Below are 26,536 nucleotides of genomic sequence, written 5' to 3'. Positions count from 1 at the left end.
TCAGCTCTTGCAAAAGAAGTTGCCAGTCCACATAGCCACAATGGTGGATTCTCTGGTTAAGGGCTATGGGGGGCTGAGCTGGAAAGGAGGCCTAGGCCAGGGGTCTGAGGGATGCTGCTTTCCTAGGAACCTGACCATCAATGGTCCTTGGTCAGTGATTGGTGTTGGTGTTGGCAAAGGTGACAGGTCCATTCTCCATAGAAGTTTCTCCCTTCTATGATGGCTGGAAGGAGCAAATTAGAGGATGGGAGATCTAAGAGGCCTATTGTGACAAGAGACAGAAATTATGATTGAAATTCAGAAATCAGTGATTGTCTATAACTCCAGAATGGCTTCCCTCTCCCCAGTCTTCTCATTTTCAGCCGTTTATGCTTCAGCAAATTTATCTTTGAGTGTGGAAAGATGAACAGTACCTTCAACTTCATGAACTATGCTGGAGTAAAATACTTTTTTTTAGGGAGAAAACTTTCTCCCTCCCCTCAATCTTGAAGAAATTTACATAGCAACTCCTTTCCTTTCAAATAGAGAAGAATTCACAGTTCACTGCCTTGGTGTTCCTTTCAGGATCAGTCCCAGGAGAAGGCCATAAACCTTTTTAATGAATAAACCAAAACATTCCTTTCCTGTTGCTATCTATCATCCCCATCTGTGGCAGCTGTGAAACCAAAGTAGCCGCAATTCTTTGGAATCATAGGGCAAGAATTGTCTATTCTCAGAAATATGAGTGACCTGAAAGATCATTTGGTCCACATCCTTTATTTTACAAATGAAGAAACAGAGGCTCAGAGATTACAAGTGGGAGGGGCAATGCCTTGAGTCTAGATATTTAAGATCTCTGATTTCACATCCAAAACTTGGGGTGATCTGTGTAGATCTAAACACATTTTTTAGTGGAAACAGCACTAGTTTTGGAGTCAAACGACCCATTCCTCTGCTCTGCTATTTACTCACAGGTTGACCAATGGCAAAAGGCCTAGCTAGGCTTCAAATTCCTCATTTGTTAAAAAAAAAAATAAAATAAAATTATAAAAATCTAAGGTCTCTTTCCAGTTGGGATATTCTGAGAAGAGCTGATAAGAATCTGGTTAATTTACATAGACACTTTCCCCCTAACATGAAAGAAAGCAATTATGATGTTAAAGTAGGATTTGGGGGGCAGCTAGGTGGTGTAGTGGCTAAAGCACTGGCCCTGGATTCAGGAGGACCTGAGTTCAAATCCAGCCTCAGACAATTGACACCTAATAGCTGTGTAACTCTGGGCAAGTCACTTAACCCCCATTACCCTGCAAAAAAGAAAAAAAAAAGTAGGATTTGGCAAAATTCCAGAGATTTGCTTTTACAAAATTTCTTTCCAGCCATCACCACCCCAGAAAAAATACTAGAGTAAAAAGGATGCTCAAGCAAAAATTCTAAATAATCAAGATGACTCTAAAATATTCTTTCAAGTCTCTCTCCATTCCAATCCATACTCCATTCATTGACCAGAGCTTTATTGTATTTTGCTGTAAGATGGGAGACATTCTATGTGACCAAATCAAATGTTTGAGGTTTTTTTCTTAACCAACAAATAACAAGTACAGTGAGATCTTCTGTTTTCCGCATATTTTTTATTAACTGTTAGTTAGGGGGCAGCTAGGTGGCGCAGTGGATAGAGCACTGACCCTGGATTCAGGAGGTCCTGAGTTCAAATCCGGCCTTAGACACTTAACACTTACTAGCTGTGTGGCCCTGGGCAAGTCACTTAACCCCAACTGTCCAGCAAAACAAACAAACAAACAAACAAAACTGTTAGTTAGAAAAGATGTGATCCATTGTCTACTTCCTGCAAAAGTCAGCTTGCTCCCTACAAATACCCTGGTCAAAGATTGCACTTGATTAGTATACAGATGACTCATAAATATTTCCTATAAATAGCGAAGTAAGTCGGTTGTTATTGGTGTTCTCTCCCTTTTTTTCAGTGTTAATAAGGTCTGAGATCCCCCCACTCCATGCCCAGTATCTTTCTGTCTTTCAAATGTGTCAGTTGCTCTTCCTCAATGCCTTCACAATTGTCTCTCTTCCAGAATTTGTCTCCTTTCTATATCTGGCTGTAGTTTCCTTCAGTACCTTTCCAACTTCCTCTGTAAGCACATTCAGGACTGTGATTTTAGGAACCAAGTGTGGTGGGTCTGCTGTATTCATCTGAATAGGTTGTACTGCTTCTCTCTCTTGTATGAGACAATACTGTTCATAATTATCCATCATCCTTCTTCATAAGATTTTACCAATGAGTTTATATTCTAACCCACTGTTGCCCTTGGCAGGCATCTCTTTCCATTTGGCAAGTAAATCAGATGCCTGATGACTCAGGTATTTTCTAGACTCTTTTGATCTCCTTGTTGGGGCAATTAATTTGCAATGGGTAAACTTTTGAATATAATTATTATAGTCATTGTCAATCATTTCTGTTTAGGTCACGGTGACCTCTTTTTCCTAATATAGCTAAGAAAAATATATATATTTTTATTTTCCTTAGATTTCTTCACCACTTTCATCAGGTTCTTTGTTTTAGGCAGGTATAAAGAAACCAGTAGAGAAGAATTAGGTGCAGCTAGGTGTCAAAGTAGATAGAGTGCTGGGCTGGAGTCAGGAAGATTCTTCTTTCTGAGTTCAAATCTGGCCTCAGACACTTACTAGCTGTGTGACCCTGAGCAATTAACTTAATCCTATTTGCCTCAGTTTCCTCATCTGTAAAATGAGGTAGAGAAGGAAATGGCAAAGCATTCCAGTATCTTTGTCAGGAAAACCCCAAAAGGGATTACAAAGAGTGAAAAACAACTAAGCAACAGAGTGGAGTAGATAAGAGATAAAAAACAAAGACCAATCCTGGGGCCAGGAATGTGATGGAGATGGGAGGGGATGAGATTAAGGACATTGAGAGGTTATCCTTAGCAGGAAGGGAAAAAAACCACATATCTTCCTCTGAGACCAGAGTAGAGTAAGAGAAGAGAAGAGAAGACATATGAAGTCACATAGAGATTCTGATGGACAAAGAATAGGCAATGAGGGCACTCAGGATGAATGACATCCAAATATATCAAGTGGCAAAATCAATAATCTCTTAAGAGCTAGTGTTAAATCAAATGAGAGCACTCCATGAATCCTATGTTGTACCAGAGCTCACAGTTTAAGTCACTAGGTAATCCTTCCTAATAGAAATACGTGATGTGGCAATTGACTTGTGACAAACCAGTGTAGGCACCTCATCACTATAAGAAACTATATAGAGGCACAATCTTAGGGATATTCCTAGTACTTTTGACTAGTTCCCTGTTCCCTAAAGTGCAAGGGAGATCCATGGTTATTGCATTTCAGCAGGTGCTTTACTCTTCCAGGCTTCATCTATGATTGTAGAAATTATTTTGAGAAAAATGTTGAAGCATTGGTGCTGGTTTCCTTTAAGTCTCAGCTAAAGAATCACCTTGTGCAAGAGTATTTTTCTCTTCCTGATATTTATCCTTATCCTAAGTGGCCTCTCTCAGAGATCTGCTGTTAAGTCATTTCAGTCTTATTCAACTCTTCATGACCCCATTTGGGATTTTCCTAACACAAGTACTGAAGTGGTTTGCCATTGTCTTAGCCAGCTCATTTTACAGATGGGAAAACTGAGGCACACGGGTTAAGTGACTTGCCCGGGATCACACAGCTATTAAGGGAATGATGCCAGAATTGAACTCAGATCTTCCTGACTCCAGCCCACATCCTCTAACCACTACACAACCTATCTGCCCCTGCCCTTAGAGGTTATACCCCAGTAATGTTGTACATATCTTGTTTGTACTTAACTGTTTATATATTGTCTCCCCCATTAAACTGAGACCTCCCTGAGGAGCTTGTTTTTGACTTTCTCTGTCATTCCCAGCACTTAGCACTGTGTCTAACAAGATAGGTTCTTAATAAATGTTTGGGGTAATTCTGGAGAGCAATTTGGAACCATGCCCAAAGGGTAAGGAAAGCATGCATATCCTCTGATCCAACAATACCACTACTAGGTATGTATCCCAAAGAGATCATAAAAATGGAAAAGAACCTATATGTACAAAAATATTTATAGCAGTTCTCTTTGTGGTGGCAAAGAATTAGAAATTGAGGGGATATCCATCAATTGGAGAATGGCTGAACAAGTTGTGGTATATGAATGTAATGGAATACTATTGAGCTGTAAGAAATGATGAGCAGGCAAGTTTCAAAAAACCTGGAAGGACTTACATGAACTGATGCTGAGTGAAGGGAGCGGAACCAGAAGAACACTGTACACAGTAACAATAACACTGTGCAATGATCAACTATGATGAACTAAGCTCTTCTCAACGATACAATGAGCCAAGACAATTCCAAAGAACTTGTGATGAAAAATGCCATTCACATCCAGAGAAAGAACTGGTGGAGTCTAAATAAAGATCAGAGCATACTATTTTCAATTGGGGGGAGAGGTTCACAGGTTTGTTTTTTTTCCCCTTTTCATCTTTTTCTTCTTTCACAACAAGACTATATATAGAAATATATTTTACATGATTGCATATATATAACCTACATCAGATTGCTGTTTGGGGGAGCATTGAGGGAAGGAGAAAAATTTGGAACTCAAAATCTTTCCAAAAAAAGAATGTTGAAAATTGTCTTTACATATAAATGGAAAAAATAAAATGCTATTAATTTTTTTTAAATGCTTGGTAAGTTGATGTGACTGATTCCTTAGAATTTGTTGTCTGTCTGTAAAATCAACAGAACCCTGTCTTCTCTTCATTGGTTTCCTTATCATGTATAAACTCTACTGTACATAGGCCAGAGAACACAAACTCCTTGAGGGCAGACCGGTTTTTCATCCTTTGGTATTTGTTTCCCTAGCACCTGTAGTGGTGCCTGCCTCATAAGGGGTGGAGAAAAAGAGGAAATTTAAGATTTCTTGGTTGGAAAGAATTGGCAGATAAGAAAACTCACCATTTGGTATCTTTTTCTATAATTCATAACTAAAGGGTTAATAATAATAATCAACATTAAGATGGGGCTATGCACTTTACAAAGATGCACTTTGATCCTCACCACAACCCTGGGAGGTAGGTGTTATTATTATCCCATTTTACAGATAACCTCTATCTGCCTCAGCTTTCTTAAGTGACTTGATCAGGGACATAGAGCTAGTAGCCATCTGAGGCCAGATATCAACTTAGGTCTTCCATTTCCTCATCAATTGAGTAAGAATAATACCTGCCCTGCCCACTTCAGTGTGGGGAAGATCAAATGAGATAATGTGCATGAAGGTACTATGGTTCATAAAACACTCTATAAGCATTATGGATTACTGTTCTTTAATAGTTGTCAACACTGAGATCCATGCTGCCTCAGCTTGTCAGGACACAGGCAGGAAAAAAACTGTTCCTTTTAGGGTTGCTACAATGAGAAACAAGATGATGTTGAGGGCATTAGCTCCTTTGCTACAAATGGCTCTGTGACATCTGCGTCTGCATCATACCAAACAATTTAAGGAGAAGTAACTAGGTCAAGACCCTCAGGGCTTTGTCCCAAAGCAGGAAATTTAGAGAGTGTTCCTGAACTGAACAAAGATGTACCTTCTCTCCTGCTGACCCATCAATGATAGCTTGATGTAGGATGTACCTCTTCTCCCTGGGCTGCACTGCAGGCAAGCCTACTTGCATTTGCCCCAGGCATGGAAATTGCTAGATATGTCTCTGAATCCAGGTGGTATTTATTCTGTGCTGATGATGCAGAGTGATTGGCATCTCGGACTCTGGTATTACTCACTTTCTAGATGTAGGGTCCTCAAGATATTTTCTAGGAAGAGCAATTTTTTATTTCAGCTAAGAGCTGAGGTTTCAATTAGGTTGCTGAAGTGAGATCCCCATTATGGGGGAGGAGGAATGGTAGGGTTGCCCACTGGGCGTGGTATTCAGCACAATGGTTCACCTGGTTCCTTATCTATGAGAGATTATATTCTTTCCACTGTTCCCATAGTTCCCATAGGGGCAGCTAAGTTGGCTCAGTGGATAGAGCACTGGCCCTGAAGTTGGGGGGACCTAAGTTCAAATCTCATTTCAGATACTTCCTAGCTATGCTACCCTGGGCAAGTTACTTAACCCCAATTGCCTTAAACATCTGAGGCCATTTCCAGTCGTCCTGATATATATCTTGCCACTGGACCAAGATGGTTCTGGAGGAGAGAGTATGGTTGGTGACTTTGACTAGCTGTGCCTCACTTAAATATTCAATTCAGTGCAAGTCATGACATCACCCTGATGCCATGATCTGCTTCAAGAACAAAAGACAAACAACAAGAATTAGTTCCCATATTAGACCTTTGAGCAATCATGTCATTAAGTCAGACTGCTAATGAAATTTAAAAAATTAAAAATTAAATTATTAAAATTAAAGTAAAGTAAAAATTTTAAAAGTAATTCCATCTATGAATTCACCATGAAGACAAGTCACAAACATAAATACTGGCACACTTGACAGTTGAAGTGTCAGAATTTGTGGGATTTTTACTGAGCACAAGTTTACTATATGTTCCCTGGCAATTGAGCCTAAGGTTTAAGGATGTAGATTTTGTTTTCAGATTTGTTTTTTTTTTTTCAAACTAAAATCCATTTCTGAAATCACAAAAAGTTCCTTTCAATTATAATGTTTGCTTTTAACTGTCAACTTCATTTCTCCAAGTAACTAGACATGTAGCCTGTGTCCACTTGATTCAAACATATTTCATATGTTGTGAGGAAAGGACTTCGCAAATCTTTAAGCTATGTAAGGTATTGTATGTAGGTATGTGTATGTATATGTGTGTTTGTGGATGTTTATGTAAACATGTGTAAATATACAATATATTATATAAATATATGATATATATATATATATATAAATACCATGTATGGGGTATGTGCATATGTGTTTGTGTGTGTGTGTGTGTGTTTGTGCATGTGTATGTGTGAGATCTTTGTTCCTTGGGGTATCAAGACAGATGACTTCACTGTCCATTGTTGACTCCTGAACTGCTAGATCCATGTGGTTGGAGCTCCTGGGCCATATCAGAGACTATTCCCTGCACCTGGTGTAAAACGTGCATGCACACACACACATACACATGCATACATACACACTCATTTTCTTTTAAAACCCTGTAAAAAAAGAAATTACCAAAAGCCCAGGCCACTTTCCTGTGGTAGGTCACAGAAAGAAGCATTGAGGCCTTCCCTTGACCACAGGCATGAGTGAAGCTTCCTTCACCCTCAGTCTCAAGTGCAGCAAAAGCCAAGGCCATTGCTGAGTCACACAGGTTTTAAAGATGCCAATAGTTTTGGCTATGTAGCTGCTCCCAAACTCTAAGCTGGCCAATGCAGAATGTTCATGTCATGGGGGTGATGCCATCTTGAATGACCTGGACGTGGACTAAACCTCTATGATACTGATATTGTGGGCTCTTTTTTGGATATGAATGTGGTGGGGAAGTGAGAAGCCAAACCCAGTCCTTGGAGTGGGACTCCCAGTGTGGAAACTCCATCTGCCAACACATAACTTATAGACCTATGGAGTTGTCTGGTGCAACTGAGAAGTTAACTGCCTGTCACACACCCAGTATTTCTTAGAGAAAAGATTTGATTCCAGGCCATCTTGACTCTAAGACCATTCCTCTACCTTATATTGCCTATCATCATCATTGTCGTCATCATTATCATCTATTATTATTATTACCATTGAAAAGGTTTTTAAATGTATTTATAGGATGTCAAATGACCGATCTGACTTTTCTTTTTTTAAAGTATCATTGATCACAGTCTTCTGAATATAACCATCCCTTATTCTGTCCAAAGCTTTCCTCTCTAACAAAGGAGAGAAAAAATCCTTAAGCAATAACAACAGACACATTGACAGCATTTGACAGCAGATGCAATAGACCACATCTAATTATAACCTATAATTCGAATAAAAGGAAAGAGGTGCATATTTTGTCCTTTCCAGAATCATGATTGTTCATTAAATTATGGTGTTAACTGTTGTTTTATTATTCTTTTCTTTTACATTGAGTCATATATTTTATTTTCAATCTTTATCAGTTCATACCTTCCCATTTTTTCTCAGAAATTCTTATATTCATAATTTCTCATAGTACAATAATATTCCATAATATACATGTACCACAATCTGTTTAGCCATTGCCCAACTGATGGAAATCCACTGTGTTTCAAGATTTTTGCTACCACAAGAAGTGCTACTATGAATATTTAGGAGGAGGGTGTATATATATATATATATATATATGCATATTTACACATGTGTATGTATATATACATGCTTACATATAGCGTATATATCTATATATGTGTATATGTACATATATGCATACAAATGTGCATAAATATGTATATTTTTACACAAAGAGACAAATTATTTTCTTTTTGTCCTTGATCTCTTTGAGGTAGATAGCAATCTGCAAAATCTCTGAGTTAAAAGATATGGAATTTTTACTTAACCTTTCCTGCTAACTCCAAATTATTTCCCAGAGTTATTAGACAAATTCACAGCTTTACTAATAGTATTAGAATTCTTGTCTTCCAATAGTCCTTCCAATATTGACTATTTCCAACTTTTGTCACCTTTGGTAATTTACTAGGTGTCAGATGAAACCTGGAAGTTGTTATAATTTACATTTATCTTCTTGGTAATTTGAAGCAATCATCCATAGGATTGCTAATAGTTTGAAATTCTTCTTTTGAGACCTGCTTGCTTATATCCTTCAGGCATTCATCTATTAGATATTGGCTCTTGGTCTTACATATTTGAGCTACTTCTTTATACAGTGTGGATTATTATATCTTAGGTATCATATCTATATTAGAGATATTTAAAACAAAAGTTCGCTTTCCCAATTGACAGTTTTGTTCTTTTCCATGTTGACTTTGTTTTTGCAGAAGTTCTTCAATTTGATACAAATGAAATTGTCTCTTTTACCTTTTGTAATCTCCTCTTACCCTATATTTAGTTAAGAAGTGTCGCTTCCTCCTTCCCTTCCCTTTCCCTACTATGTCTAATGTCTATGTCTGATGGGACATAGGGAAATCAGTAGAGAGGAATTTTACTGTTCACTAAATTGGCCGGGGATGGAGGGGAGAGGGAATCTATCTTCTAAAAACAGGTATGATCTTTTTTATGTTCTAAAGCACAGTCTTTTTTTCAGATCAAGAATATGTTAAGAATATCCATAGACCTGGATGGAAAGTCTTAGTTCTGAAAACCCATACTCCCATTTTCAAGGAATCTAGGAAGTGAAAACTTGCTTTTTGTGACCTGGGAGGCCCTCTGGTATTAATCTTTGGAGTAAAGTTATGGATGAACACTATACAGCTTTGAAATAGCACCCATCTGGTCTTTATAGATGGGCACTAAACTATCCATAAAGTGTCATCCATATGGCTTTTATGAATGTCAGATGCGCCAAGTTTTCCTAGGGCAACACTCAATTGATTAAACCAATGGCAAACTAATGCCACTTGATATAGTGATTCCAATGAACCAATAAGAAACACAGGGTAAACAAGCTTGGTAAAGGGAGTTTATGGTTCTTCTTGGCTTCCATTTTAACTGCTCCACTGTTTCTGTAGGGATTATCCCTGGCCTCTGCAAATACTTTAGAAGAGCACCATAAACATTATTCAATGGTTAGTTTCAGATGAATATTTAAATCCTTCTACTCTTCCCCGTGTCTTGGTGACAGTTAATTTGCCCAAGTCCAGGATAATAAAAGGAAGTAGAAAAGTTCATCTTTATTTTTAACCTTCCCAAGTCTTTGTTCATTTTGTCCACTATTTACCATATATTTATAATGGTGAAGAACCTGATTGGCACATACCACTGTAGCCCTCTGCAGCCACTACTATACCACAAACAGTATTTTTTAAAGTAAATGTTTTTCCCCCTTTCTATGCCTGAACACTTGACTAATTTGTCAAAGCACCTATTCGTTGCCAGAGTCAGAACAGATTAATTATATTAGATGTTTGACATTAAATGAGACTGAGCACTTTTGAAATTATAAAGTAAACACATAGGAATTAATTCTTATCTCTGCAATAGCTGGATGGCATGACATCAGTGCTCTCATAGGGTGTAATGTGCAGTGTTTATTTTAGAAACTAAACCAAAGGTTTTGTCCTTAAAGGAGAACTGCAGTGTTACATAAGGTTAGCTACTTATGAAAGAATGGAATGCAAAACCTTGTACATCCTCTGTATCAGAGGCACTTGTGTCAAAAAAGACCCAGGCTCCCCATTGAGAGGGAAGGGGAGCATTGCTCTTGTATTCTATTGATTTGACCCTTCACACCCATAAAACTGAGCAACAGGACCTTCTAGATACTTCACAGTCCCCAGCTGCAAGTACCCAACCCACCCACTATCTATTCTAAAGACAAACAGCTAACATTGACTGATAACAGCAATGATAATAGTCCAAGAAGTATAGGGTTTGAGGGGTGTGTTTTTGGTTTAGGTTTTTTGTTTGTTTCATAGGCTTTTTTAATACATTTGTTTTCAACTAGAAGTCATTTATATGAGAATAAGAATCTTTCAATAAGGGATAAGGATTAAAAAAACAGTTTTCTAAAAAAGAATTACAAACTATTAATAACCACATGAAAAATGCTGTGCATCATTAATTATAAGAGAAATGCAAATCAAAACAACCTGAGGTTTTACCTCACACCCAGAAAACTGGCAAAGATGACAGCAAAGTGACTTGTGGGAATGCAGGCACACAAATACCCTGTTGATGGAACTGTGAATTATTCTAACCATTCTGGAAAGAAATTTGGAATTATGTTAAGAAAATAACTAAAATGCAGCCTTTTCTTTCAGAGTGCCTGCTGCTAAGCATACACCCCAAGGAAGTCAAGCATACAAAGAAAGGGCCCATAGATAAGAAAATATTCATAGCAGTACATTTTACAGAAGTAAAGAATTGGAAACAAAGTAGAAGCCCATCAATTGGGGAATGGATGAAATAAATAGGACATGAATATAATGGAATGTTACTCTGCTATAAGAAACAATGATGAGGAAAAATTCAATGATGCACTGGAAGATTATTAGCTGATACAGAGTGAAGTAAGCAGAACCAGGAAAACAACATGCACAATGACTGCAATATGGTTAATAGAAAGAACAGCTACAAACAAAACTGAATACTACCTCATTATGATGACCACGCTTATTAAAGACATTTGAAAATTCACTCCCCCTCTCTTCTTTGTGTATCTGAGGGATCATGGGTGTAAAACTTTCCATGTACCATTATGATCAAATAATGGACTAGTTAGTTTTGCTTAACTGTAGCTTTTTTCTCCTTTGTAAAGATTTTTTGTTACAAAGAATAGGTTGCTGGTAATGGAGGGTAATATTCAGAAATGAAAGTGAGGTTAAAAAAAAGATACCAATTAGATTTTAATTTTTAAAATGGTATATGGTTCTAAGCTTCAACCCACTTAGATTGACGGCCCCTTGTAGGAGTCACTTTATCTGATTTGTCAGGTCTTTGCCACAGGTCCTGCTCCCTAAGGTTTTTTATGTGGAGGAAGGAAAGTGGAAAGGAGATCACTCCCTCTCCATCCACCTGGGTAGTTACGATGTGATCTACTCCTCCAGTTGGCAGTACCATGTATTCTTCCCCAACACCTTCTCCATACCTTCTAGAAGTCTGTCACTCTCTCCAGTTATTCTGAGTTTTATCATAATTATGAAAGAAAGCTGGAAATTCCCTCCTGATCCAACCAAGATCAAATGTTTCTGCAGAGTAGGCTTGAGAGTTCCTGAAGTGCTAGATGAGGGAGTGTCCCTTCTGAAGGACCTAAATCAATCACACCCAAGATACCTAGGAAGGCTTACTAGAGGCAAGGCCATAGGATCAGCTTCAAAAGTGACATGTCTTTCTTCTAGATCTTAAGCCTATCATTAACTCCAGATCATCCCCACCCCTGCTGGGTGACCTATAGCTCACCTCAGCCCAGTTGTCTTTTCAATCCCCCTGAAATGAGGGTGGAGTATCCCTGTGCAAAGGCTCACACCCTGGCTTATCAGAGATTGCCAGATTACTTTGATTGTTCCTCCCTTCATTCCCATCTATCAATGGATTATATTTTGCAAATTAAGCACATCTTTATTTTTTTTAAGCAATAAATGCTCAGATGTACAAATCTGCTCATGTAGAAGAAGAAAACCTTTTTCCTATCCCAAATAAGGAAAGCTCTCCTGAAGTACAGACCACCAACCTCTATTCTATAATTTAGTATGGTGCTAAATTACCATCCCTTATCACTACCTCCCCTCTGTCCCCTCCTGACTACAAGATCTCCAAAAAACCAATGCATTTGGGAATTTTATTCTCTCAACTCTGGAGTCCAGAAGAACTAGATCAGATAATTTATCACATGATCCACTATATCTAGCTGCCTCAAACTATGTTTTCTATTCCACCCAGGCCATCTTCTTAACATTAATCTGTCATGCATTCAAACTCTCCCCTTCTCTCAAACTTCCCCAGCCCTTCCATTCCCAGCTCTGGAACTGTAAGCAAACCAACACCACCATTGCTATTGTAAAAGGCACATCAATCAACTCCTTTTATGGCTCTACTCTGCACCCCAAACCATTTTTTCCCTGGCAACTACTCCTTTTCCCCTATTAGACTATAAGAAAACTGAGGGTATGGATTATTTCCCTTTTGGATGTTCATTCCCTGAATCATAAAAATAAAATAATAATAAAATAAATAATAATAATAAATTAAAAATAAATACTTTTTTCCCTCTCATTTATTCATCCACTCCTTTGAAAATCATAAGATGAATGGTTTAGGCCCAATCATCCCACAAACTTCTCTGTGGCTTTTTAGTTGGTTGAGTGACTTAAAGTTTCATTGACTCAGTCACCATCTGTAAGTTTCCTACTCCACTCTAGCCACACTAATTTCCAATCTCCATTGGAAGGAGTTACTTTCCTGGGAGATTTCTATAGCAATTACTTTACAGGTCTAGACAAAACAAAACAAACAAACAAAAAAACCCTTCATACCAGTGCTGGCGGTATTAAGAATTAAAAATTGAATGTGGGGCAGCTAGGTGGCACAGTGGATAGAGCACAGGCCCTGGAGTCAGGAGAACCTGAGTTCAAATCCAGCCTCAGACACTTAACACTTACTAGCTGTGTGAACTTGGGCAAGTCACTTAACCCCAATTGCCTCACTAAAAATAAATAAATAAATAAATAAAAATTAAATGTATGCCACTGTTCCTGATACTCTATTTCATGAGTTCCACTAAATACAGGGTGAAAATGGAAATGGGGTTATTATCATTAGGCTAGTCACTAACTATATCTTTCTGAATCTTGCTCTGGAGAATTTTAAAAATATTCATCTATGAGAATAAGAGAGAGAGAGAGAGAGAGAGAACTGTTGTATATGTACATATATATATGTACATATATATATATAGCTATATATATATGTGTTATTTATATATAATGTATACATATATACAGTGCTAGAAAGACATAGTAGATAGATTGTGAGAGTCATAATGGATAGAATGCTGAGTTTAGAATCAAGAAGAAATAAAGATGGATTCAAATTCCAACTTTTTTTTCCTAGCTTTTTGACCAGGAACTTAACTTCTTAAGAGGTTAAGGCCCTCAATTTCTATGAGCCACAGGCAACATTCTAATACTATTAGTTATAGATAGGCTGTAGAATTTACTGTAGACATTGATATATAGATGTTGATACAGAGTACTATGGATTGGAAGATTAAGCAGTATTGACTCATTATGGCTCACATCTGATTCATCTGTATTATCAATATTATGGAAATCATCTCTATTAAGGAAGGGGAGAAGGTTGATGCTACACAGCAACAGATTATCCAAAACCAGCTTATATTTAATTGTGTAAAGAAATTCAGAAGCACATTATTAAGACATTCATCCTTGCCCCCCTGGGTTGAAGCTCTATTCCAGTTTAGCAATAAACCCAAGAGTTCAAGTGTTAGAGGACTGAAGCTTAAACCACCCTTTTATGAAAAGAGGTCATCCATGAATAAGGTCATGGAGAATTGGTTGTAAAATATTGTATAGGGTTTTCTAATTGACTAAAAGAATAAATGTGCCTTTCTTAACACCAGACAGTCACTAAGGCACAAATAAGACAATCTTAGTATATGAGCTAAAGGTAGAATAAAGAGAAAGGGGTGAGTAAAAGCTATTCACATATATAAAATACTTTCAGATTCTGTAAATGTTTAGCCATTAGGAAAATATTAAACTAGTGTTATCAAACTATATATCATTCATACAAGCATTATGTTAAGAAGAAGTCATTTTATTCAAATGAGTATTAGGGAAAGTTTCTCTGCTCATTTTGACAATTCTGCATTCATTTCTCTTCTAAATTTTAAGGACTAAATTAGATTGTTTTTGTTGCTTTTATGACCATAGGGCTTCTATATCCCTATGAGTGTATGTTTTCTTAACAGTGGACCCTCTAATTGTTTTTAGCTAATAGAAATCTCAATGCCTAATAGCCATCTAATATAGAAGACTGATATAGTAATAATTAACATAGTACATTAAGGAGATCTTGGGGAGAAGATTTGAGGTTTCATGTTCCCTGTTAATCTAGGCTAGTACTAAGACTCTTAGGGTCTGGGGTGTAGACTGTTGCAGACAGTTTAATCATTAGTCACATACTGTGGGCTAAGTGATAGTGTATGAAGCTCATACAAAACATGGTCCTTGCCCTCTTGGAATTTATACTGCCAATAATTTGAAGTAGTGACCACTGTCTCCAGTGTAAGAACATTCTACTTTTTTTCCTTTTTTGACTCAACTAATATGCATCAAAACCTGGTCAGAATGGCACTATCTCATCTTCATAGAAGAATATACTTAAGCTATTTCCTAAAAACACTAGGTCACTTTCATCATTTCAAGAAAGTTTAATTTTCTTTTTAAGGAAGCTGCAGGCTGAGCACAGCTAGATCCCAATTAGCGCAAATAATGAGACCTCTAAAGTGGTATCACTATTGGAATTAGCATTGCACAGTTTCCTTTGAACTGGAACCAGTGAACATTTTTTTAAATTATAATTTCTAATAGTGGGATTTAGAATACAAACCACCTCTTCAGGGGATTCATTATTGGCACTAACTGGGGATCTAGTTGTATCACTCAGCACAGGATAGTAAAAAGAGCATTGAATTTGGAGTTAGGGAAACTGGGTTCAAATCTCACTTTTATTTTACTACTGTGTGACCTTGACCTTCACCTCCAGGGTTTAAGGTCCTTCACCTGAAAACAATTAAGAGGTTAGATCAGATGACCTTTAAGTTTCTTTCCAGCTCTAAATCAATGATTCTATGATACTATAAATTTTGAAATAGTTAAAAGGTAATTGTTCTATCTTTTAAAAGTTTATCCTGGGGTGGGGGTGGGGGGCAGGTAGGTGGCACAGTAGATAAAGTAACAGCCCTGGATTCAGGAGGACCTGAGTTCAAATCCAGTCTCAGACACTTGCCACTAACTGTATGACCCTGGGCAAGTCACTTAATCCTTGTTGCCACACTCCCCCCCCCAAAAAAAAAAAGTTTATCCTGGTGTCATCTAACCATCTCTTCTTGACTTTGAATACTTGAAAGATCTCTAATTTCATTGTACCGTGGGGCAGGGACGTTTTCTTTCTACCTACTGTCAGAGATGGAAATTATACTAGGACATGGCATTTGAGGATTACAATGACCAAACCAAATAAAACAAAACAAAAACACCTTTGGAGAAGCTAGTGATTCATCTCTTTTATCTCAGTTAGGTTCATTCTCAGATGATACAATGCAGTCTACCAAAAGGCTGATACCGGAAACCTTTCAAACCTCATAGCTTGTTTTTCACTAGCCATGATGGAAACAGAGAAGACTTTATTTTATGTTATAATTTATGTATAATATAGTATGTTCCATAGATAGTATATCATATATAATTTATATAGCATGTTATATATATTTATGTATGTGTTACAGAGACATGTTATATTTAGATATAGCATTTATATATTGTGGTATATTATCACATTATATAGCAAATATCACATATACTATTATAATATAGTATATAATTTTATATTAATTATAATTAATTCATATTTTAAGTTGTAATAATATAATTAATACTTTAACACAGAAGACACAAGAGGATTTTCCTCATCTTGAAAGAAATACTGATTATTATGATGATTTTGGAAGGCCTAAGAATATTCTACAATCAGAGGAATGTATCCCTTAAGGACTCATCCATCAGAAAATACCTCCAAATGAGAAGATTCCTGGCAAAATAGGTCTGACATTCAAGCCAACCAGAATACTGAGCAAAGCAATTCAGTGAAAGATCAAGGTAGAAACTTATAAAAGGGAGAGAGAGGGTGGGAAAATATTTGGTTATTTCAGGGAAGGGACAAAAAAAAAAAACCCTAACATACTAACATGTAGAACCAAATTCTCCTCAGATTTATTTTTCCATTCCATCTCATCTCTTGCTCATGAAAAGAATAAAAATTCAGCCCCACAACAGTCTATGTATGTGACACACATGATCAGTTGACTACTCCCATTGTTTCTTGCAAGCCTTTGGGGAGCACTTTTCAATAAATAGAAATTCCTAGAAAACTAGAGCTTTTTTTTTTACTTTGTCTTCATATTCCCAATGCTCTGCATATAGCAAAAAATTAATAAATGCTTTTTGTGGGGGTGGGGGCAGCCAGGTGGCACAGTGGATAAAGGACCGGCCCTAGATTCAGGAGGACCTGAGTCCAAATCTGGTCTCAGACACTTGACATTTACTAGCTGTATGACCTTGGGCAAGTCACTTAACCTTCATTGCCCTGCAAAAACAAATACATAAACAAATAAGTAGATAGATAGATAGATAGATAGATAGATAGATAGATAGATAGATAGATAGATAGATAGATAGATAGATGGATGGATGGATGGATGGATGGATGGATGGATGGATGGATGGATGGATGGATGGATGGATGGATAGATGAATGAATGAAGTAGATAGATAGATAGATGATGGATGGATGGACAGATGGATAGTTAGATAGATAGATGGATGGATGGTTGGATAGATAGATGGATGAATGGATTAGATAGATAGATAGATAGATAGATAGATAGATAGATAGATAGATAGATAGATAGATAGGTAGATAGATGGATGGATGGATGGATAAACAAGGCTCTCTCTTCTCTTGGAGGTCTCGGGGTATGGGAAGAACAGCATCCCAACCTGTCCCCTATGCAAGTTTGGCCAGTTTTCCCTTAAGAGGAACTGGGACTTTCCCTGTGACTTGGCTATCCCGGGGAACTAAAGTCTCAGAATGTTGTCATTGCTTCCTCAACACCTACCTCCAAAGCAGCCATGAAGAACCAAAAGGATGCTCGGATGCTGGTGTATAATAATAGGTAATTCAGTCAGGAGAATTTTACTCAGCTAACTCCACTTGGGGCTATCCTCAAAGCCTTTTCATGCCAAGTGTATTTCTCCTGCTACGACTAAATAAGTATCTTTTTTGCTAACTATTGAGTGACATACCAATATCTCATTTTGTTCATATATTGAACCTAAATTACCAAGGGACAGGGTTGAGGCAGGCTCATCCTAGAATTTAGGCATGCCCCTGAAGATTTTGGAGTGATCTCTAATGCTGTCAGCTTGAGCCTCCCTCCACCAGTATATTTCTCCCTTCCAAAATGATCTGCTGAAGATCAATTTAGTTGGCTAGTCATAAATAGTTTTTAGAAAGGTATATTTAATAAGGTGGTAAGTTAAAAAGTTTATACAAAGCTTCACCTCTCCCTCAAGCATGGATAGACTCAGGAAGAAATAGGCATAAGCTTAGAGAGCATTGTGGCAAAGGGGCAATTCACTGCTCCTAATTGCTAGAAGTCTTTTTTTTCCCCCATTCTTGGGGTAGTCAAGAAGTTTCCCTTAAGCTTGGTGTGCTTTCTTTGCCAGGCATTTACATCTAATCTGGCCTCAGATCCTTATGTGAACACTGCCATCAGTGATCCAGGATACCATACCCTAAAGCAAGATGAGAGCTCCAATATCTTCCTGACTCTGAGGCTTGCAAAGTCTTCCTCAGGTCAAGAGGAAGTGAGGGGAAGGAGACGTAGGGCAAAAGCTGAATCAAGGCTTTTCCTCTTCACCTCACCTTACCTCCACCCCTGCCCTACTCTCCAAGAATTTCCTTCTAAGGGAGTTTAGCTTAACCCCATGTTTGTCTCAACTTCTTAAATGAATCAAGTTCTAACCCAGCTTGGTAATATAGATGAGTCCTAGGGTGGGACCACATATCTTCATTCAGCCTGTCTAAATTCTTGTGCAATGTCACTCCAATTTGAAGGACTTTTTGTACTTAGTCAAATCTATGATAGTTTGATTGATCAAATCTTGTTCTTTTTAAGTAAAGGTATCAAGGCTAACATATCAAATATTCTCAGATATCAGACAAGTGGAAGGGAAAGCCCACTAATTTCTGAATCAGCATATTTGGACAGCTTTAATTATTATGAAATTTCTCTTGACACCAAGCTCTTTGCAGGTTTCACCCATGGTTTTTGATTCTACCCTCTGGGGCCAAACAAAACAAGTAAAATCTCTCTTCCACACCACCAAATTTCAAATACTTAAAGAAGCTATTATCCCTCACCCCACCCTACTACATATTCCCTGCCCTTCTTCTCTCCAGGCTAAAAATCTGCAGTTCCTCCATTTTATCCTCCTATGTCATTATCTCAAGGCCCTTTGTCTCATTTGCTGCCCAGAACTGGACATTCATCAGCCTATCAATGTGCTTCCTAAACTGTGACACCTAGAACCAAAAATTTTCTTTTCTTCTTTTTGACATGAAAGTCTGGGTTAAGAAAATGAGGGTTTCCTGCTTCCACAGGCAAGGATCTATTTACCATTCTTGGCATTGCCTTTCACCATCCCAACTGCTCCCTAACTGCTGCACTGATCATTTCAGCATCTCCTAATGGTGCCAGCTGCCCCTACTGCCCACAAGCCCAGACAGGCAACACTGCCAGAAATGCCCATATGCTTGGATCATGACATACATATGGTGGCCCAAAGGGGAGCATGCATATTATCTTCCATAAGCAATAAAGGTCAATTTTCCAAAGTTCAACAGCACTGATCATTTAACAAAGTATTTTCTCTAGACTTGTACATGTGCCCTGATATTTTCTCAATGTACTCAGAATCCTAATCAACTAGAATCCAACTGAACTCACTTTTAAATGTCATGCATGAATATACAAATTGAATTTTATTTCACTTGTCTTTTGAATTATATCCAATCTCTTCTTCTTTTATTGTTATTGTAAGATAAAATCTGTGATCTCATTGTTGAAGAGAGGTTGCTTTGAGGAACATCTTTAACCAATGTTGGTTGGCACTTTCTCTGCAATTTTAAGCTTATTGAAATTGTCTGGGGCACAAATAAGTTAAGTGACTTCCTCCGGGTCACATGGCCTGTGTATATCAAAGGCATGACTTGAACCAAAATCTTGACTCCCATTGTCATTTTGTAGGTGGGAAAATGAATCTGGAGTTTAGAGACCTCTGGATATTTCAAATTACCTTGGGAATTATGGAAAATTTCATAAGGAACAGAATATAGTTATGCCAATAACACATTTGCTTTTTTCCATTTCATTTGACTTTATAAAAAACCCCATCCATATGTTTTTTATTCATCTACATTATTTTAAAAAAATTATTTTGTAAGAGCTATTTGCCATCCAAAAAGCTTTGGAGGATTTTTTTCTGTCTCTTTAAGCTCTTTTTCAAAAAACAAAACAGGAAGCAATGTTTTGCCAAGCATAAACAAGCTCAGATACCAGATGATTCAGATAAACTTAAAACTTGGAATATGTGGATTTGGATCTAATAGGTGCTTCATCCTTGATTCCTAAATTTAAAATATACATGAACACCCCAGCTGTGCCAGCATTGCAGAATTTATTTTTTATAAAATGATAAATGTTGGGGAAGATGTGGAAAAATTGGAACATTGATGTATTTCTGGTGGAGTTGTGAACTGATCCAACCACTCTGGAGAACAATTTGGAACTATGTCCAAAGGGCTATAAAACTGTGTATACCCTATGATCCAGTAACACAACTACTAGGTCTGTACCCAAAAGAAATCATAAAAAAGGAAAAGGACCAACATGTACTATAATATTTATAGCAGCTCTTTTTGTGGTGGCAAAGAATTGGAAACTGAGGGGATGCCCATCAATTGGGGAATGGTCAAACAAGTTGTGGTATATGAATGTAATGACATTACAGGCCCACCTATTAATACAGAGAAAGGGGAGGTAGACTTTTGTCACAGGTTGTAATGACAGTAGAATTAATCAACAATGATTTAAACATTCTGTTTTGTGTTGGGTGTTGAAGATACAAAGGCAGGAATGAAATAATCCTTGCCCAACTCCAGGCATTTTCTCTCACTGTTCCCTATGCCTGGAACTCTCTTCCCTCTCATTTCTACCCTCCGGGTTCCCTGGCTTCCTTCAATTCCCAGCTAAAATCCCACTTTCAACAAGAAGCTTTTCCCAATCTCCCTTAATGCTAGTGCTTTCTTTTTGAAATTATCTCCAATATATCCTGGAAATATCTAGTTCATACATAGACTTTTTTTGCATGTCATCTCCCCCATTAGACCTGAGAGCACAGAATATAATTTGCTATTCTTTGAATCTCCAGCACATAGCGTAGTGCCTGGCTCATAGTTGGTATTTATTGACTGATTGACTTCCTTCAAGGAGTTTACACTCTATCAGTGAAAACCACTTAGAATCACAGATTAGCAGCAAGAAATAACTTTGTAATCCATCAAGCCTCACCACCTCTTTTACAGATAAGGACTAGGATGGCTGCAACTTTGTCGTGTCTAGGTTTAATCATCAGAGATTCAGTTGGAACCCAAGTATTTAAGTCAAAAGCCATGTTACGAATGAAAGCCGCTTGGTAAATTGGTGATGGTATCATTCTATCACTACCAACAAGTCTAGTGTTTTTTTCTTCTCTGCCTCTTTTGTGTTTCCTTTCTTCCTTTTTCTTATAATTTTTTTGCACTTACTTCTTTTTGAAATCACTAGCTTCTTTTAATTGACAAACCTGTTATTGCCATTTCCTATGTGGTACCTTTCCTGACAGCCCCTCCCCAAAAGTCTGGGCATTCCCTCCTCCTTTTATAATCAAGAATAAATCTTATGAACCACCCCCCAAGTAGAATGGGAGTTTCTCAAGGACAGGGATTATTTTTCATTTTGTTTTTTAATCTTCAGGACCTAGCATGGTAGCTAGCACACAGTAGACACTTAATAAATGCATCCTGGATTGTTGGATTCCTACTCTATTTCTTTTTTTCCCTTGTTTTTACAAATTATTTATATTTTTTTTATTTGGAGTTCTAAATTCCCTTCCTACCCCCAGCCCCTCTCCCACCCACTGAAAAGGCAAGTGATAAATCAGTTATACATGTCAAATTATGCAAAACACTCTTCCATATTAGCCACACCACACATGAAAAAGCAAGAAAAATAAAGTGAAGAAATTAAACTTCAGCCAACAATCAGAGCTCATCAGTTCTCTCTCTGCTGGTGGGTAGCATTTTTCATCATTAGTCTTTCAAAATGGTCTTATATCATTTTATTGATCAGAGTAGCCAAGTATTTTATAGAAGCTCATCATAACAATATTGCTGTTGCTGTGTACAATGATTTACTGGTTCTGCTCACTTCACTCTGCATCAGTTCATATAGGTCTTTTCAGATTTTTCTGAACCTATTCTGCTCATCATTTCTTATAGCACAGTAGTATTCCATTATAATCCCATCCTAGCTGGGGCTGAAGAAGCATTATCCTAAGCTTTAGGTTTTTTCATGCTGCTGATTTCAGAGCTAGTTCTGGGGGTCTGTAAATTTTCTGTGCTTCCAAGGTGGTGTGATCTGGGGAAAAGTGTGGTCACTGCTCCCCTGCTGTGTACTCTGGTCTTTACCCAGGAAGGACCCCTGCTCCCCTGCAGCAGCAAGTGCTAGTGTTCCTTTCCACCTTGAAACTGCTACTTCGTCCCCTGCTCCTTCATGACCAACCCAAGAGCTCTTTTGTGTCCTGAAATTGTGACCCAAGAGTGTATATATCCAATAGAGTTGTCAAAGAGCTCCCAGTCCTATGCCCAGTGTCCGCTCAAGGTCCCCTGTAATCTCTTTCTGACCAGTTGAGAGCTCCTGAAGCTGCTGCTGCCACTGGCGAGGCCTCTCCAAAAGACCCACTGTTGGTCTTGCCACTATGTAGGCTCCAGGCTGGCCTCCATCCAGTCACTGGCCTCTCTTGCCAAACTCTTAAGTTTTTTGGACTGAAAATATGTCTCACCCTGACCTTTTGTTGGTTCTGCTACTTTAGAATTCAATTTGAAGCATTCTTTTAAAGTTGTTTGTGGGGAACAGAGAGTCAGTTGGGTTCCTGTCTCTGCTCCACCATCTTGACACTGCCGCCTCCTCCTACTCTATTTCTTATGCCTTAGACATGCCAATGGCATGCAGAGACACTATTAACCCCACTGCTGGTATTTGGGGATAAAAAGGGAAAAGGAGAAAGAATCAGAACTTTTAATCTCTTTACTTTTTTTAGTGGGTTTTGGGAATAGGGTTTGAAAATTCAGGGAAACAAGCTTTGATGTTTAGACTTCAATTGCACCTTGTATTGTGGTATACAAATGTAATGGAATACTATCGTGCTTTAAGAAATGATAAGTAAATGGATTTCAGAAAAACCTGGAAAGACATATACGAATTGATGCAGAGTGAAAAGAGCAGAACCAAGAGAACATTGTACACAGTATCAACAACATTTTGTGATGATCAACTGTGACAGACTTAACTCTTCTCAGCAATACAATGATCTAAGACAATGCCAAAACACTTATGGTGGAAAATGCTCTCCACATTCAGTAAAAGTACTATGGAGTCTGAATGCAAATTGAAACATACTATTTTCACTTTTGTTGTTGCTTTTTTGTTATTGTCCTTGTTTATTCTTTCTTGTATTTTTTCCCTTTGGTTCTGTCAAATGTGGAAATGTGTTTTACATGATAGTAATTTATAACCTATATCAAATTCCTTGCTTGCCTTGGAAGCGGGGCGGGAAGGGAGAGTGGACAAAAAATTTAGAACTCAAAAATATCTTTACATGTAATTGAGAAAAATTATAAATAAAAAATAAAAATACAATACATTGCACCTTGTAGGATTCTTGGCTTCCTTAGCTCAAGTGCCATGACTGAGGAGGCCCTTCCTGAGCCTTCCAACCGCTATTGTGCCTTCCCTTCTAAGGTTACATTTTTATCTACTTTAGATATATCCTGTATGTGCTAGGCCCTGTCTTAAGCACTGAGGGTATGATAGAAAAAATGAAAGACAGTCTCTACCCTCAACAAGCTTACAATTTAAAGAGGGAGACAACACACAAACATAGGCAGGAAATGGGGGAGAACATCAAGGGGTACCCAGCCTGGGAGCCTCTTGTTCAGTAGAATTGAAACCAGGCAAGGCAGCAGATGCAAAATGGTGTCCCGTTTCCTCCTCTTTAAAGCAAAGCATTGGGAGAAATTCTTTACTCTGACCTCTAGTCATAGGGGAAATTTCTGATTATCCTGGTTTCTGTGCTACATTGTCTTCCCCATTACAATGCAAGCTTCTTAATAGCTGAGACAGCTTTTGAGTTTTCATTTTGTATTCCTAGCATTTAATAAATGCTGATTGATTGATTAATTGCAAGCAGGGATAGTCCAGTTAAGTTGTGATTGAGATCCACCTCTATACCAATGGGACATACATTCAACTGACGCCCAGTTTCCCAGCCTGGTGCTGCTTAAATGCAGGGTGCCTCATCTGCTCATTTTGCTCACTTTACAGACTGTATCTAAGGGTTCCTCAGGTTGAACCATTTTGTTCCCAGCATGCCAGCCAATAGCAGACACTGCAAGAACATGGATTTCCTGAACTTTGATTTCATTGGCTGACCCAGATGGCAAAGCAGTGCTGTGTGTATGTGAGATGATTATTCAATTCAAGAAACTTTATAAGGACCTGTGAAGTATCAGACACTGTGTGGGTATAGGTTTCACTGGAGAGGTAGAGATTGGAAATAGTCTTGCCCTCAAAGAGCTTAAATTCTACTTGGGTGGGACAGTAATGGCAGGCACATATACAAATAACTAGGATACTATGTGGTAAGTGTAAAGAAGAGAGTACTTTTAGCTATGCAAGCTTGAGACATTTATTAAGTGCCTGCTAAATGTCTGGCACTGTGGCAAGTGCTTTTACAAATATTACCTCATTTGATGCTCACAACAACCCTGAGAGGTATCATTTAATAGTTGAGGAAACTGAGGCAGACAAATTACTTGTCCAGGGTCACACAGCTATCCACTGAGCCACCTAGCTACCATTGGGCAGCTCCACAAACAGGACTGTAAAAATGAGAGGTAAAAGAGTATAGTGTACATAGAGGTTGTCCTAGAGCTTGGAAAACTCAACTCCAAAAACAACCTTTGACATTTTCTTAGCTGTGGTACCACAGATGAGTCATTTAACCTCTCTCAGTGTCAGTTTTCTCATCTGTATAATGGGAATGGTAATCTCTGTAATGCCTCCCTCATAGTATTCTTGTGAGTCCCACATGAGATTAAGTAGGCAAAGCGATCTGAAAAACCTAAAGCACTATGTAAACGTCAGTTATAATTGCAAATGTTTAGGGGACTCTATTACTACCGAACAATGCTGAGCCTCTGCCATCATGGCCTCTATGATCATCCTTTCGGAGCTGAGAAAATTATTTGTTTTTGACCTTGAATGATATTCAGGACTTGATTCTGGGATACACAGTCTCAACCCTGCTTTGGTTACCTTAGGTTTGGGAGTCAAGCTTGTCCAGAGAGGAAGACTTTCGGGTCTATTTTAAGCCCTGTGTAGGACATGTTTCAGGAACAATGTTTGAATGCTTCTATCTATTTAGGTTCCACACCAAATACTATGTCATTAAAAAATTCTATAGTGAATACTGAAATATGTACTACAATACATGTAAATGTATTCTGCAATTTTTTTCTCAATGAAATCTATTTTGCCACAAAATTCCACCTTCAGATTCTGGTGGCAAGCCAAACCAATTATTTCTTTTTGTAGTATCATCAGAACAACATCAGTGTAATTACAAGTTATATCCTGTGGCTGTTTACCCACTACTTACAAATAGGTTGTGTTCAAGGATTTAATTCAGTAAATAAATGTGGAGTGCTTACGACAACACACACAGGATACTGTGGTAGGCACCAAAGGAGATACAAAGATAAATAACAATTGGCATTACCCTTAAGGAATTTACCGTCTTGTAGGGAAGGTAATAGGTACACAATACACCGTAATACAAATTGGAGTACAGTCCATGCATGAACATTGGAGCAAATGCTTTGAAAATTCTGAAGAGAGAAAGTTCACTTTCTGCTGACACAACCAGGATTTGAATGCATTTGAATACAGCCCTGAAAGATGGATAAGAGATAGATTGAGGATGCAGAGGAGAGAATATTTCAGAAATTCTAATTAGTTCATTATGGGATGAGTTCAGGGAATGGAAAGTCATCCAGTTTGGCTGGAGTGTAGAGTATGTCACACTTCCCAATGAGAAAAGATGACAAAGGTTGAGTAGGCAGTTAAGTGGCATAGTGGATAGAGCAATAGACTTTGGAAGCATGAACAATCCTGAATTCAAATCCCACCAGACAAGTCATTTAATCAATGTAAACCTCCTCATCCATAAAATGGGGATGATAATAGCACCTACTTGATAGGATTTGATGTGAAAATGCAACGAGCATCAAGCACATTACAAACCTTAAAGTGCCATTTACATGTTATCTATGATTGTGATTGTGATTGTGATTATTAATTAGAGCCAACTTGCATAGATCCTCATGAAGCACGTTAAGGAATTGGATATGCTGGTAATAAAATTGCATAGGATATCAGAAGACCTGGATTCAAATATGGCTCTAAAACTTACTCTGTGTGTAACCTTATGAAAGTCATATCAGTCATCTAAGCTGTAGGTTCTTCCTCTGTAATATGAAGGGGTTGGACTAGAAGAGACATTCTTAACCTGAAGTCCATGAACTTGTTTTTAAAATATTTGTAATACTATATTTCAATATAACTGATTTCCTTTGTAATCATGTGTATTTTATTTGATGCATTTAAACTGAGAAGGAGCTTTAAGTCTCACTAGATTGCCTAAGGAGCCCATGACCCCAAAATGGTCAAGAATGCCTAAATGGGATGATTTCTAAAGTCCATTCCAACCTGAAA

The sequence above is a fragment of the Dromiciops gliroides genome, chromosome 6 (genome assembly GCF_019393635.1).
Source record: "Dromiciops gliroides isolate mDroGli1 chromosome 6, mDroGli1.pri, whole genome shotgun sequence".
Lineage (NCBI taxonomy): Eukaryota > Metazoa > Chordata > Mammalia > Microbiotheria > Microbiotheriidae > Dromiciops > Dromiciops gliroides.
The sequence above is the reverse complement of the archived record's forward strand: the minus strand, read 5'-3'. Positions refer to the sequence as shown.